We start from the raw sequence: 7432 nt of genomic DNA on the forward strand, positions 1-7432 counted from the left end.
GTATATATGAATGAACTGTCTAAAGTAACATCAGAGCATATTGTTTGGATGTAATAGTTTTCCATGGATTGTTCTGAGAGGGTCTGAATAGCCTGGACACTCAGGGTTAACATTCATGAGTGATGCTGTGCAATATGATTATATAAGTAAATTTAGCTAATCAAGTCATAGTAGATTGACTACAATTTTATGGGTACAGCTTCTACTTGTGAGCTAAAAAATAAAATCCTAGAAGAAAGAAACATATTATCTTTATTATATTTTATAGTACTGTTAAAATTCAGAGACTAGCCTTCAGTATTAACTAAATAACAATATAAAACTAAGATAAATTAGTACCTTTAAAGAGATGTTTAAAAAGTAGTTATGATCACAGATTTGAAACTCAGATACTTAAGCAGGAGTCCTGGGTTTATTCCACTTCTAGACTGTATGACCTTGAGAAAATTACTAAACATTTCCAGATCATTTGATTTTCATGTGTGTAGTATACCGATGTTACAGGGTGTTTACCATCATGATATAAGGTATTCATTTTGGGAGCAGACCTGTCATTATTAAATCTATGACTGTTCAGATCCCCTTAGGATTTCTGGTCACACATCCAATAATCATTATATGAAGACTATCCTTGGCTTGCTGGAAACCACTCTTTGAATCTACACACAGGAGAGAAGTGACTGGGAAGTGAAAGAAGTACAGAATACAGACCTTCAGCAGTTCCTGGCAGATGTCGGATTATGCATATTCCTACTTCCATTCATTTTGGCTACAATACATCTAAGGCATGTGTTCTGTATCACGTCCCAGAGCGGTCCTGCAGGATTAGTCCATGTCGCTGGCTGCATCATGGATTCCTCACATCTGCATTCCCTTCTTCATACCACCTTCTCTTTCACCTGCCAATGTATATGTTTATCAACCCTCCAAATATACCATATCTTAGCTTCTGCTTCTGGTAGGGAGAAATGGACCAAATCAACAACCAAAAAAAAGCTACAGAAAGAACTCAGCATAAAAGGCTCTTGCAACAAGCTGGTACCTTCCCTCTATCCACACACTCATTCTTTTAAAGTACTGACCCTATTATTATTAATTCTATGACTTTGGGTAAATCATCTGATTTCACTGAATTGTTATCTCATTTGTAAATCAAAGCTATTAATATTACAAAACTACAATGGCTTAAATCTTCAGAAAAAAAACCATATAAGAACTGTGGAAACTCATAAATTTCTATATGGTGTTTCATAAAATTATTACAAAATTGAGAAAATCTAACAGCACAGGTGACAGCATGATAAATACAAAGATGAGACTATCTTTCATATTTGCACATTAAATCTGCATTTTCTTACCAGCACATGTTGCCGATTCTCTTTGCATTGCTCATTTTAGTCAAGTGCCAGCAAGTGCTGAATCACATGTACAGGACACCAGGTACATCAGGAAAAACAACTAATTCAGAATAATCAAAGAAAGGTGTGGAGGCCAAACAGGAAGATGTCTCCATGCACATGTCTCTGTTTCTAGAATGATTGCTTCTGGCCTTTCCTTTCTAATTTCATTCAGTCAGTGCACTGTTTATTTTTACCTTGACTTTTAGAACATTGTCTCATTTGGCAAATGAGTGATGAGCATCTACAACATCTGAAAGTGTGCTAAGCTTTGATGGGACAAGGATAATTAATATATGGAAACAACCTCTGGATAATCCAGTGGCTGTTTGTCTATATTATCCCCAACCTAAATATTAATTGGTTACATTATTCATGGTTTCCTTTTTGATTGATGTCACATTATTTTGAGCTTGATTCTGCCTATAAATGAATTCCTTGATCCCAAAATTTAGTCTTGCATTTTCTATTAGTTACCTATGGTATTATATTATTAAAATAAACAAACAAACAAAATATGTATGTATGTCACAAGAAACAAAAATTAAACACTTCGAAGGTGACTTGAACTATGGCATTATTTCTTTATGACCTATTAACTAATAAGCTAAAAATGCTCTAATCACTAGAAACTTTTCTATGTCTCTGCCTAACAATTTATTTACAAATTTAATATGTATGAAGAGTTGCTGATTTTCATCCAATAAATAAAGATAGAAGATTACAAATACTTAGATGATCTCATCATAGCAGCAGTATGCAAACGATCAGCTTAAACTTTTGTCTTTATTTATTCTCTTTCTCAAAAATGAATGTGTGTCATTCACAATTCCAGAATATAAATAATTTAATTGGACTAAAGTTTTACTGGAAATGATACTATTTGCATAGCTTGCCTTCACATATCTTTGCAAATTTCTCCTGTTTGTGGAAAATTCCCAGTCTGAGAGACATTATTTTTGAAAATTATAATTAATATGATTAAATAACAAGAATGCTTAGAATTAGACGGTAAAATGCTATATGTAAAGTAAAGAATACAAGAACTAGGTCTGGCTGTGTTTACAGAAAAATGACTTAATTCTTTATTATTTAGTTAAACTTGCCAGAAGTCTTTGCAAAATATAGGAAACATTTTGGCTTCATGAAACTCAGAATTGGAATTAAATGGACTGGATCTATATAATAAAGATTCTCTATTAAGAAGAAAACACTGTAAGATGTTTAGCCTAAAAAGTGGTAGCTAAGTTATTATTGTTCTTGAAATAGAAAAACTAAGCAACTGGAAAAATATGCATTACATAATCTACAGAAAAAAGCGTATGCTGGGACTCTGTGAAATTTCCATGCTTACAAGTCAATAGAAATTAAATATTGGTAATTTCATATAGTTCAAACAAAGCACCAATAAATGTTTGGTGAAGGCAGAAATCAATGAATGAGCAAATGATTTGAGTTGTACAAGAAGTATCCAAATCGAAAAATTCTCTAGGTGTAGCATAGTGTTTTTTAAGAGATTGTGAAGTCATACACTGTTTTAAGTGATAACGAGAATTCATGGGCAAATATTAGGGGAAACACTCCTTTAATTTATAGACCTGGATTAATTGATAATTTTATTTTTTAAGGGAATGAAGTTCTAATGTAATCAGTCAGAAAGATGGTTTTAACAAAATTTATGTATAAGTTACGGTAACAGCTTTCATGGAAAACCGTCAACATTTCAAAGGCCTATTATGAGAGAGGATTTTCTTTTCTCATTTCCGTAAACTCATTCTATTGTGTGTCTCTAATATCTTTAACACACAGCTTCCAAAGTCATCCTGTGCTCTCTGTAAAGGTGGCAGAAGGAGACAGAGCATGGATGTGTGCCAAACCTGGGAGTCCCATGCATCTCCACAAATCTCATTCCATTGGATACAACTCAACACACGACCAGATCTAATTTTGTGAGAACACAGGAAATGTAACTTAACTTGTGTCCTTCTAGAAAGAAAACTGGTTTTGGTAAATAGTAACCTTTACCATGTTACCTTATTATCTGCTAGATTGTAGTTGGTGATAATCATGTACTGTTTGCAGTAGATTCTCAGCTAATTATCGATGAGGACTTTATTCTTTAACAGATTGTTGTACTTTTCTTTGTGGTCTTTCTTTTGGGGTGGGAGGATTTAACAAATAATTTATATACCATAAAATTCATTATTTCTATTGTGCATTTCTCTGATTTTTGGCAAGCATTTGCATTTATTTATCTACCAACACAATCACTGTGTATAATCTGAATCAACTCAAAAGATTGTCTTGTGCTCCTTTGCAGGTGCTCTCTTCTCTCATCTTCAACTCCTCACAACCACTGACCAGTTTTTTGTCTCTACAGTTTTGCTTTTGCAAGAAATTCATAGGAAAAGAATGGTGCAATATGTAGTAGTATTTTATGTTGGGCCCCTTTTAGCACAATGCATCTGAGAGTCATCCTTATATTTTGTTTCTCAGTACTTAATTCTTTTGTATTACTGAGTGGTATTCAATTGCATGAATCGCTGTCTGGTTACCCATACACCAGTTGAAGGGATTGGCAGTTTCGAATATAGGTATTATAAGCTTCCATGCATAAGTTTTGTGTGAATTTGAGTAACCAAGATTGCTGGTTAATGGTAAGGACATATTTAACTCCATAAGAAAGTGCCAGATGATTTTCCAGTGACTCACAATTTTTGCAGGTAATAATTTTAATGCAAAAGAGTAAAACACCTAAGGATATATCATTTCTATTTAAAGAATGCTAATTCTTGAATCAGCTTTGTTAAATGTGTACATCATACAGTTTGCCCCCAAATCACCATTTAGTTTTAATTCTGTTGATTGTGGGATATAACTTTATTTTAGAATATATGGGTTCGTCTTTGATTCCAGATGTATGCAATACTGATATAGGAAGGAAAATATATTTCCTAGGCAGTATGAAACATTTTTAACAGATCAGTCTCAATTAAGTGCACATAAAATGAGGGTCTCAGAAGTAAACCAACACTCATTAAAATTAGTCATAGGACACACATTACCATGTCAACTTAGACATTCATCGAACATCCTAGAAACTAAAAAGGTTTCCCAGCAGGCAAATTCACTAGGGCTGCTAATGGTGTCTCATTAATTGAGGAATTTATAGCTTATTCTTATGAGTAATCATAAGAGGAAAACTTATATATGTAGAAATGATGTAGAGTGGAGATAACTGTCTATTATACAATTTCAGGGATCATTCTTTCTTTCATTGGTTTGTTCTCTTTTCCTTTAGATAAAATTATGAAAACTGGCAAACTTTCATAGAGAATTGCCTGTCGTCACTTTATCTACACTGTCTCCCTGGCTCTTTTTTTCAAGCTCTCAACCCCACTTCTGCTCAGGGTATCTGTAATGGAAATTCTCTTGATTCTGGACAATTCCTTCTACATCGACTTGGCCTACATCCTTACTTGTTGGTGGCTCTGCTCAAGTGCTACCTAGTCAGAGAAGTCTTCCATTTATACCAATAAATCTAGCAGAACTTCCTTTAAGAATCAGTCTATTGTCTATTTATAACATTCTGTTTTACTTCTTAGCACTTCTCATGCCCCAACGTATATGACCCCATGAGTTACGTATGTTTGTGTATTAACTGTATTTTATAGCTTGCCTTCGCAAGTCCTTGTAAATTCATGGGTTTGCAAGTTTGTGAACTTGTAATGCAATGAACTTCCATGAAGGTTCATAAGTTAAACCTTGCCTTGTTGCTTATTTCTCATAAGGCCTATTTTTTTAATTAATGAATAAATAAATGAGATAAATATGTAATATATTGATATAAATAATTCTTAGCAGCATACAAAATAAATTTACACAAACAATTATGACTACTCCGTAGTTAAAATGTAATTGCATTTTCTGATATAACATCCTCTTAGCTCAAGGCAGCCATTGAATGAAGGGCTGTTATTAATATTTTAATTAAAGTTATATTTATTGAGCATCCATACTATCTGCAAGATATCAGTAGTTCCAATGGGATACAGTATTGAACAAAACAACCACAATTTAGCCAGATAAATAATAACACAGATAATTATAATACATTTTGAAAATTACTGAGAAGGAAAATATTCAAATTACTATGAAACAGAAATGATGAAGATGATGTGATTTTACTTATCGCTTTAAGGAAAAGTAAGAGTAACAATTCTGTGTTGTATTAGGGGAAAAAATGGAGTAAATCAGGGAGAGGGTAGATGAAAAGCACTGTAGTCAGTACCATGTGTGGGATGGGGACTGAATCAAGGCTAGTAGGCTGGAGTCTGTTGAGTGAAGGGATGTCCAGCATCACAAAGAGATAGAAAATGTAAGGCCTTATGTACCAAAAGCAAAATGTTCTCTCATTGCAAGAGCTACTGAATTGATTAAATTGATTTGAACACAGGATGTCTGTGTGTGTATATGGAAGCCATATGCAGGAGAGAAAAACATGGACTGTTGAATCTTGTAGTTGTAGTAAGTGTTCGAAAGAAATGATAAATTAGAAGTAATTTATGAAAAAACCCATCTTTGAGAGGACAATTTTTAATCTGATTTACCAAAGAGAGAAGAAACCATTACATGGACACATAAAATGTCATTTAGATTTTATTAAACTTTTTCACAAAATGCAAAAATGAAGGAAATATTAAAAAAAAAAACAACTATGTACTCGTAACCTAGTTTCAACAATTTTCAGCTCATAGTCAGTTGTGTTTTATTTATACCTACTCTGACACCATCTATACCAGAAAATAATTAATGTGAAGCAGCAGATTTCACCAAAGGTGTCATTCATTCTGTGTATCTTTCAGTATACACATACAGTTTTGTTTTAGAAATTAGGCACCTTACGTTTGAAAAAGAGGTCTTGCTGTTTCTGTAGATAAACATTTGTATGACTCATTGTTTTTCTATAGTAGAAATGCAGCCCCCCAAATTGTAATTAAAATTTCATTTAAGACTCCCAAATGGAGCATGGAACACAGTCTTCACCCTGCTTAATACTTTATTTTCATTTACAATTGAAGGAAATATTTAAAAGCCACTGATTTGGAAGATGAAGCTTATTGAATGTGGTCATACTGTCTGATTTTACAAAATGCATACTTTTTAGAATATGTAAAAACACTTTTCCTTTTAGGTAAACTAAATCCTTAAGGATTTTCCAAACTAATCTGATTATTATGGATTACATTCTATTTTCAATATAGTGAAATGTGTTAATGAGTGTGTTCATAACTTCAAATTATAGCATTTGATTTTTTAATTCTGTGGGAACAAGATAGCATAATTGAAAGTACTAGAAAATTAGCTTATAGAGGTATAGAGAGTAAAAAATTAAAAATTGAACCAACAAAATACAATATAAAATCTAAAATGGTTCTACCTATCAAATTCTAAATATTCATGCAAATTATTAATTATTTTAAGATCTAAAGAGTACAGTTGCTTTCTGATCACTCATATAAGTTGAGAGAGATGGTGGCTGTCTTAAGTGGTCAGACACTCCATTTATCTAGAACTGAAATGTCTTCTAAAATAAGCATGTGATCTTTCAAAAATAAATGAATTGGAGAGGCATAAGAAATTACTATCATAAAACAATTGTCTTAATTTTCTTCTTAGATTGTCATTTTTTTCCTTTTAAAATTTGATTACTGAAAATTAACCATACCATCTAGGTTACCCCCCGCCCATGCAATTCTTCTAGTAATTATGTATTTACTGAACATAACGTATGGTCAAATATTTCCTGTATTTGCTTTCCTCCTGTCAATGAGCTCTGGTCATATCTATCCAGGTTCACACAGATCAGTTTTATTAATTTTGAATTCTAACCAAATTTGTCATTTTAATATTTTTACTCCCATATGAATTGTATAGCCTCATACAAATTTGCCTGATACTTCCCCAGAAACATTCAACCTCCATGTTTGTCGCTGCCTAATAAGCTTGATACCTATAAAGAAAAAAAAAAAAAG

The sequence above is a fragment of the Pteropus vampyrus genome, unplaced genomic scaffold, assembly GCF_000151845.1.
Source record: "Pteropus vampyrus isolate Shadow unplaced genomic scaffold, Pvam_2.0 Scaffold27, whole genome shotgun sequence".
NCBI lineage: Eukaryota > Metazoa > Chordata > Mammalia > Chiroptera > Pteropodidae > Pteropus > Pteropus vampyrus.